Source organism: Apium graveolens, chromosome 5, assembly GCF_009905375.1.
Source record: "Apium graveolens cultivar Ventura chromosome 5, ASM990537v1, whole genome shotgun sequence".
Lineage (NCBI taxonomy): Eukaryota > Viridiplantae > Streptophyta > Magnoliopsida > Apiales > Apiaceae > Apium > Apium graveolens.
Window position 1 is genome coordinate 272,075,850 of NC_133651.1, and position 8,403 is coordinate 272,084,252.

At 39.7% G+C, this 8,403-nt stretch overlaps 1 non-coding gene across 1 annotated transcript; it reads right to left on the reverse strand.

Moving 5' to 3' along the window:
- Positions 1–4,984: 4,984 nt before the first annotated feature.
- LOC141662444 (small nucleolar RNA R71) lies at positions 4,985–5,091 on the reverse strand. The gene has a single exon (XR_012550560.1). It is a non-coding gene; the product is annotated as a small nucleolar RNA R71 (small nucleolar RNA).
- Between the last annotated feature and the right edge of the window lie 3,312 nt (positions 5,092–8,403).

Below are 8,403 nucleotides of genomic sequence, written 5' to 3' on the forward strand. Positions count from 1 at the left end.
GTATATCAAAATATCGTCGATAAATACTATAATGAACTTATCCAAATACTGCTTGAACACTCTATTCATAAAATCCATAAATACAGCTGGCGCGTTCGTCAAACCAAACGCCATTACAAAAAATCATAGTGCTCATATCTCGTTCGAAACACCGTCTTGGGTATATCTTCTACTTTAATCTTTAACTGATAATACCTAGATCTTAAATCAATCTTGGAAAAGTAAGTAGCTCCTTTTAACTGATCAAAGAAGTCATCAATTTATGGTAGAGGGTACTTATTCTTGATTGTCAACTTATTCAATTCGCGATAATCAATGCACAACCTCATACTTCCGTCTTTCTTTTTCACAAATAACATTGGTGCACCCAATGGGGATACACTTGGGTGTATTACTCCTTTATCCAATAATTCTTGCAATTGCATTCCTAATTTCTTCATTTCAACTAGCGCCATTCGATAAGGTGTTTTCGATACGGGTTCCGTTCCAGGAGCCAAGTCAATCGTGAACTCGATCTCTAGATCTGGAGGTAGTCCAGGTAATTCATCTGGAAACACATCGGGAAAATCTCTTACTATTGGAATATCCTCAATCCTTACGGATTCTTCCTCTATATCTTTGACATGAGCCAAATAAGCTTCGCATCCTTGACTAGCAATCTCCTTGTCTAAATAGCCGTCAGAAATTTCCTTACTTGTCTTTTTCCCTTGAATAACACTTCAACACTATCCTTGGTCTTTAACTTCACATTCTTACTTTTACACTCTATTTGCACCTCGTGGTTTGACAACCAATCCATTCCTAATATAACGTCAAACTCTCCTAACTTAAAAGGAATTAAGTCAGCGGAAAAGTGCCGACCTTCTATAACCACATCACAATTGGGACAAATCCTACTAGCAGTAACTCTCTCTTGATTTGCTACTTCTATAATCAAATTGGGTTCAAGAGGGTACGCATCACATTTTTGTCTATCAAGAATACTTTCTGCAATTAATGATCTAGTTGTTGTAGAATCCATTAACAATTTTAATTTTACTAAGTATATAACGAGCGTACCTGCCACTACATCCTCATCTTGCACAGCATCTTTCATTGTCATGTTGAAGGTTCTAGCTCTGGGCTGAGCTGTTGGTGCTGGGAGAAGTGGTGGTCTCGCAATCCTAAGAACATTTTCCTTCTGAACAGGCTCCTTACAACTTTTAGCCATATGGGCCACCTTTCCACACTTAAAACAAGTTAATTCTGGCTTACTCGCTCCACTTGGGCGCTCTGATGAATAATGCTCCACTTGCTCCACTTGCCTCGTCTTAAAGGTAATAACTTGTATACTGTGCTTTCTTTTCAACCTTAACTTCTGCTAATTCAAACGCTTTCTCCATTTCTCTTAACCACGACTGAGCCTTTATCGGGTCGGGCAAACCTAATAACTCTGGGGGAGGTACAAACTGAAAATGTTTGAAGTTTCCAAATTTAACGGCTACGGGTTATTGCAAAAGCTGAGCAAGTTGGTTTATCATAGAAGTATCTTGGTTTAGTTCTTGGTCTGGGGTTTGAGTTTCTTCTTCTTGGAGATTTGGTGAGTTGGCCATTTCTTACAAACTTGATTGAGCAATTATTTAGCAATACGATAGCATGGCATTGATGTATAACAATAACATTGTTACTACAAAATAACTTTAACGGGTTTTAAGCTTTACCCAATTTTGCACATGCAATCCTATTATTATATAATTTCTCTTATCAGTTGTGTGTTTTTACAAGGTACAGGGTACGGTTTTTTAAACACGGTTATATAGAAACATGGTGTGCCAAATAGTTTATTAAAATTTCCAGGGTACCAAATGTAAAATAAACATAAAAGGTTATGTATGGACTGAGCAGTGCATAAATAGAGAAGTTTTAAGTACAGAAGGTTCTGGAATAAGGTACAATAACATAACAGGGTAAACAGAGGAAAAAGTGGACAATATCCCCTATCAACCCCTAACTTCTAACAACTTCTACGACACTAAGGTCTAAAATACAATTCATCATAACAAATGAAAAAGGGATCCCGACATCTGACCAAGTATCCCAAGCCTACTGGCGCTGGAAAGTAACAACAACTATGGGCTCCACCAGATGTCCCGCATGACCAACACTATCTAACTATCTAGAATCTCCCTCAACATAACAAACATCCATCGAATGGTCTTATGCAGCCTCCGGGCCTCAGCATCAACATCACTAGTGGACGGTCCCTCGTCCAATCTCCTCCGGGAAACCTGCTCCACCATCTGAATCCTAGCTCTCCACTCATTCACCATAACTGAAGTCCTCTGCCTAGACTCTCGAGCTAGCCTATCCACCAAAGTTCTCAACTCAGGAATGTGGGAGTAAACAAAGTCTCGATCCTGGGCTAACTTGCCACCAACACTAACATGTACAATCTTAGGCATCTCAGACTCTGGCTCAGGTGCTAGGGTCTCCGACTCTGGCCTCAAGGGTGATATCTGCATAGGAATCTCACTACTCTCAGATGGATCCTCCTCCGGATCTGAACTAACATACACAGGCTCCTCTGAAGAGGGTGGAATAGAGTCCACTGTGATGCCTGTCAAACTAATCTCTAAATCAGAATCACTACCACTACTGCGGTCTTGAGAGAAAACACAAAACAACAACCAAGAAACAACGTTAAGGTTACATAAGACTTCCAACTGATTCACACCCTAACTCGAGTTGCCACTTTAACCTATTTACTTTTCTTAGACTATACCTAATAGTCTAACTCAACTCTATATGAGTCGAACACTCTCGCGATATATATATACCCAAAATACCCTTTTATCCTAACTAGTCTCTGTTGAGTGGCATTTATGACACTTTATAACGCTCCATTAAGCTTTGAATTAGTGTATTTGTACTCAAGTTGTTGGTGTTTTAATGTGTTTTCTATTGTTTTTGCATTTCAGGCATTAATCCAGAATTTATGTGAATTAGCATTGATTTTATGCTAATATGGTGTTAGGATGGTGTCCAAGGAATAAAGCTCATGAAGACCAACTCATTACAGCAAGAAAAGAAGAAAAATAGAATTTTCTCCAAAAGGCCAGCGCGCCCGCGCTGTTATAGCGCGCGCCTGCGCCCAAAGTACAGAGACACAGTGTGCCGTGCTAATTAAGTGTGCGGCCGTGCCGCGTCAGGATTTTAGAATCCTGATTATTATGGGCTTTTGATTGAAGGACTTCTACTATGCATGAGTTGCTATATATATATTGATAAAGGACATTTTTTATAAGGAGACATACCAAAGCACAAGGAGAAGGCGTAAGAAGACCGTTTTAGCACAATTCAATGAAGGCGAAGAAGATCTAGTTTATACTTGTGATTCTTTGTTCTAAGTCGTAACTTTGGATGCTAGTTTTCTTATTCGTGAACCTCTACTTTTGTTTCATACTTTGTTCATTATTTATTCAGTATAAAGACAACGTTTATTATACCATGCTTTCATCGGAACCCACGTTGATGATGAGTCCGGTTATGGGCTAATCGTTATCGTGGGATTCTAGAAAATTTATTTATGGATTTCTTTAGTTAATTGTTTCGATGCCATTGTGTGTGGTGATTGTATGATAACCTAGTATTGGTTGTGCTTATTTGTCTTATGAGCGTCGCGAACTTATAAGATAGTGTGTTAATTCTTAATAAAGCGACATTGAATTTAAAAATTTAGAATTTGCCATGCTAGCATAGGTTCTTGTGTTATTATTATGCATGATTCGTAGGTAATTTTAACCATCTTACTTGCCTTATATAATCACGATAGATAACTTGTGCATTAAGCCGTTATGTTGTCAAATTCTATAGACATATAGGGTCTCAATATAATTGGTGTCTATTTAGCTTCTATCTCTTTTGAGGATGTCTGGTTGTATGTTATTCGTGCAACAAAAGTTGGCGTTTAGCAGTTTCGTGTTGTCTGATTAGTGTCATCACCATTACATGCTAAGGTTAAGAACAATAAGGCTATTGAATGAAGTATATAATGAAGTTAGAATCCCATATTTGTGTCATATATTATTTAACTCTCTTTAATCTCTTAGTTAATATTCCCTAGTATAATTCTCAATAGTTAATCGTCGTATAATCAAAACCCAAATTATTATTCATTATAGCATTTAATAATAGCCATATCATTGTTGCATAAGTGCATAAATCACAAAATTAATCTAAATCAGTCCCTGTGGGAACGAACTTGAAATAATTCTATATTAATTGCGATCGCGTACACTTGCTTGAATTATTAGCGCTTGTTTAGCGACTAACAAGTTTTTGGCGCCGCTGCCGGGGACTCGGTGTTAACTTTTTGTTTATGTGTTTGTCATCAGTGAGGGTTAAAGTACATTGACTCGAACATTGTTACTTACCTACTCTTTTCCTTGTCGTATTTCAGGTACTCTAGCGAGCGTGTATGCATACGCGTTTGCGGGCTCGTAAGAGAACTTCGGATCAAGCCGAGGAGGAAGCTGTAGTGATTGGAAGGGAAGTTTTTGAGGACGAATAGAAAGTAGAATAAGAAGAGAAAGTCGAGGAACCAACTTTAGTAGTGATGGGAGATCAAGCAGAAATTCCTATGGCTCTGATGGACTATTCTCAGCCTAAGATCAATGATATTCAGTCAAGCATCATCAGACCAGCCATCTCGGCTAACACTTTTGAGATCAAGCCGAGCATGATTTAGATGATACAGAACTCAGTTCAGTTTGTGGGTTCTCCTATAGAAGACCCCAACATGCACATCAGGGATTTCATCGAGATCTGCGACACTTTCAAGTTCAGTGGGGTGACTGAAGATGCTATCAAGCTGCGACTCTTCCCATTTTTTCTGAGGGATAAGGAAAAGTGTTGGTTACATTCTCTACCACCAGGGTCTATCACCAAATGGGAGGATCTTGCTCAAAAGTTTCTCACTAAATTCTTTCCTATGGCAAAGACTTCCGTAATCAGGAATGCTTTTACTCATTTTGCACAGCAAATTGGAGAAACTCTGTGTGAGGCTTGGGATCGATACAAGGCGATGCTAAGGAAGTGCCCACACCATGGAATGCCTGATTGGATGATCATAAACTGTTTCTACAATGGTTTAGGCATACAATCTAGACCTATGCTCAATGCAGCGTTTGGTGGAGCCTTATGGGCCAAAAGCTATAATGAAGCTTATGAGTTGATTGAGCTCATGGCAGCTAATGAATACCAGAATCCTACGCAAAGAATTTTGCAAGGCAAGGTCGCAAGAATTCTGAAAGTGGATACAACCACTGCTATAGCTGCTCAACTTCAAGCTTTGACGATGAAAGTGGACTCTTTGGCTAATTATAGAGTTAATCAAATCACTAGTGTTTGTGAGCTTTGTGCGGGGGCACATAAAACTGAGCAGTGTGCTACTTCTAGCGAATCAGCTCAATTTGTGAGCAACTTTCAGAGATCACAACAACAAGCTCCAACCACTTATCATCCCAATAACCGCAATCATCCTAACTTCAGCTGGAGCAACAATCAGAATACGGTGCAACAATCTTATCATCCATATACAGCAAATCAGTATAACCTTCTTGGTTTTCAATAACCACAATATGCCCCTATAAAACAACTTCAACTTCAGTAGTTGCCACAAGCTAATGAAAAATCTGAATTGGAGGAGTTGAGGCTCATGTGCAAGAGCCAAGCTGTTTCTATCAAGACCTTGGAGAGTCAGATTGGGCAAATTGATAATGCATTACTGAATCGTCAACCTGGCACGCTTCTGAGCGATACTGAAGTGTCAGGAAAGAAGGAAGCTAAGGAGCATGTTAAAGCAATTACACTAAGGTCTGGTAAGGTTGCAAATCCTGAAAAAGCTAAGACCTCAGGATCTGAAGTTGAGGCTAAAGAAGAAGAAGTGCAGAAGGAAGCAGGAGTGGAACCAAGGAAGACTACTGTTGAGCACACTCCTCCTGAGGGTAATACACGGGAGAAACAGATCTATCCTCCACCTCCTTTTCCTATGAGGCTACAGAAGAAAAAGCTGGATAAGCAGTTTGAGAAGTTTATGGAGGTGTTCAAGAAACTTCACATCAATATACCTTTTACTGAAGCCCTTGAACAAATTCCTAGTTACGCGAAGTTCATGAAAGGTATTCTCTCTAGGAAAGTGAAGCTTGATGACTTGGAGACCGTTGCTCTCACGGAGAAATGAAGTGCGGTGCTACAACAGAAATTACCTCCGAAGCTTAAAGATCCTGGAAGCTTCACTATTCCTTGCACAATTAGAAAGGTGTCTTTTGACAAGTGTTTATGTGACTTGGGAGCTAGCATCAATCTGATGCCCTTGTCAATCTTCAAGAAGTTGGACTTGCCTGATCCAAAGCCTACTTATATGACTTTGCAGTTGGCCGACCGTTCTATTACATATCCGTGAGGTATTGTAGAGGATGTCTTGGTCAAAGTGGATAAACTCATCTTCACTGCTGATTTTGTAATTCTTGATTTCGAGGAGGATAAGAAGATTCCCATAAACTTGGGAAGACCTTTCTTGGCTACTGACCGAACCTTGATAGATGTGCAGAAAGGTGAGCTCACCATGCGAGTGATGGATCCGGATGTAACTTTTAATGTGTTCAATGCCATTAAATTCCCTACGGAAAATGAGGAGTGTTTTAAGGTGGAGGTGGTCGATTCTGTGGTCAATTCTAAACTCGATCGATTGCTAAGGTCCGATGCCTTGAAAAAAGCCTTGTTAGGGAATTCCGATAGTGAAGATGATGAAGGTGAAGAGCACTTGAAATACTTCAATGCTTCTCCCTGGAAGCGAAAGATGGATATGCCTTTTGAATCTCTTGAATTGGAGGAGCTGAACAAAGCTCCTAAGCGCCTCAAACCAACTATTGAGGAAGCTCATACTCTTGAGCTTAAGCCTTTACCTGAACATTTGAGGTATGTGTTTTTAGGAGATGCGTCTACTTTTCCTGTTATTATTATATATCACCTTTCAGGTAGTGACGAGGTGAAGCTTTTGAGAATTCTTAGAGAATTCAAATCGGCAATTGGTTGGACTATAGCAGATATTAAGGGAATCAACTGGAGGAAGGTAGCAAGCCTACTGTTGAGCAACAGAGAAGGCTAAATCCGATCATGAAAGAGGTTGTGAAGAAGGAAATCCTCAAGTGTCTAGATGCAGGGATCATCTGCCCCATTTCTGACAGTTCATGGGTGAGTCTAGTTCAGTGCGTACCAAGGAAAGGAGGTATCACAGTCGTTGCTAGTGAGAAGAATGAGCTCATTCCTACTCGAACAGTCACGGGGTGAAGAGTTTGTATGGATTATAGGAAGCTGAACAAGGCTACAAGGAAAGATCACTTCCCTCTTCCTTTCATTGATCAGATGCTTGATAGATTGGCTGGCATTATTACTATTGTCTTATGGATGGCTATTCGGGATATAATCAGATTTGTATCGGTCTAGAAGATCAAGAGAAGACTATGTTCATGTGTCCTTTTGGTACTTTTGCATTCCGGAGAGTTTCTTTTGGACTATGTGGAGCGCCAACCACTTTTTAGAGATGCATGATGGCTATCTTCTCTGATATGATTGATAATAATGTAGAAGAGTTCATGGACGATTTCTCGGTCTTTGGAACTTCTTATGATGAATGCTTGCACAATCTTAAGTTAGTGCTGAAAAGGTGCGTTGAGACCAATTTGGTTCTCAGTCGGGAGAAATGTCATTTTATGGTGCGCCAAGGCATAATTCTTGGTCACAAGGTTTCTAGTAAGGGTCTGAAGGTGGACAAAGCCAAGGTAGGTGTTATTAAAAATCTTCCTCCACCAATTTATGTTAAGGGGATTCGTAGTTTTCTTGGCCATGCGGGTTTCTATAGACATTTCATCAAGAACTTCTCTAAGATTTCGAAGTCGTTGTGCAATTTGCTAGAGAAAGATGTTCATTTCAAGTTTGATGACGAGTGCCTCGCTATTTTTGAGACACTAAGAAGAGTTTGATTACGGCACCTGTCATAACTGCACCTGATTGGTCTGAACCATTTGAAATGATGTGCAATGCAAGTGACTATGCAGTTGGAGCAGTTCTTTGGCAAAGAAGGAACAACATATTTCATGTAGTCTACTATGCTAGTAAGACTCTGAATGGTGCTCAACTGAACTACACCACTACTGAGAAAGAACTTTTGGCTATTGTCTATGGTTTTGAGAAATTTCGATCTTATCTACTTGGGACGAAGGTGACAATTTTCAATGATCACACTGCCATTCGATATCTCGACTCGAAGAAGGACTCGAAGCCTAGATTGATTTGATGGGTTATTTTACTTCAAGAGTTTGAATTAGAGATCAAGGACAGAATAGGGACTGAAAATCAAGTCGC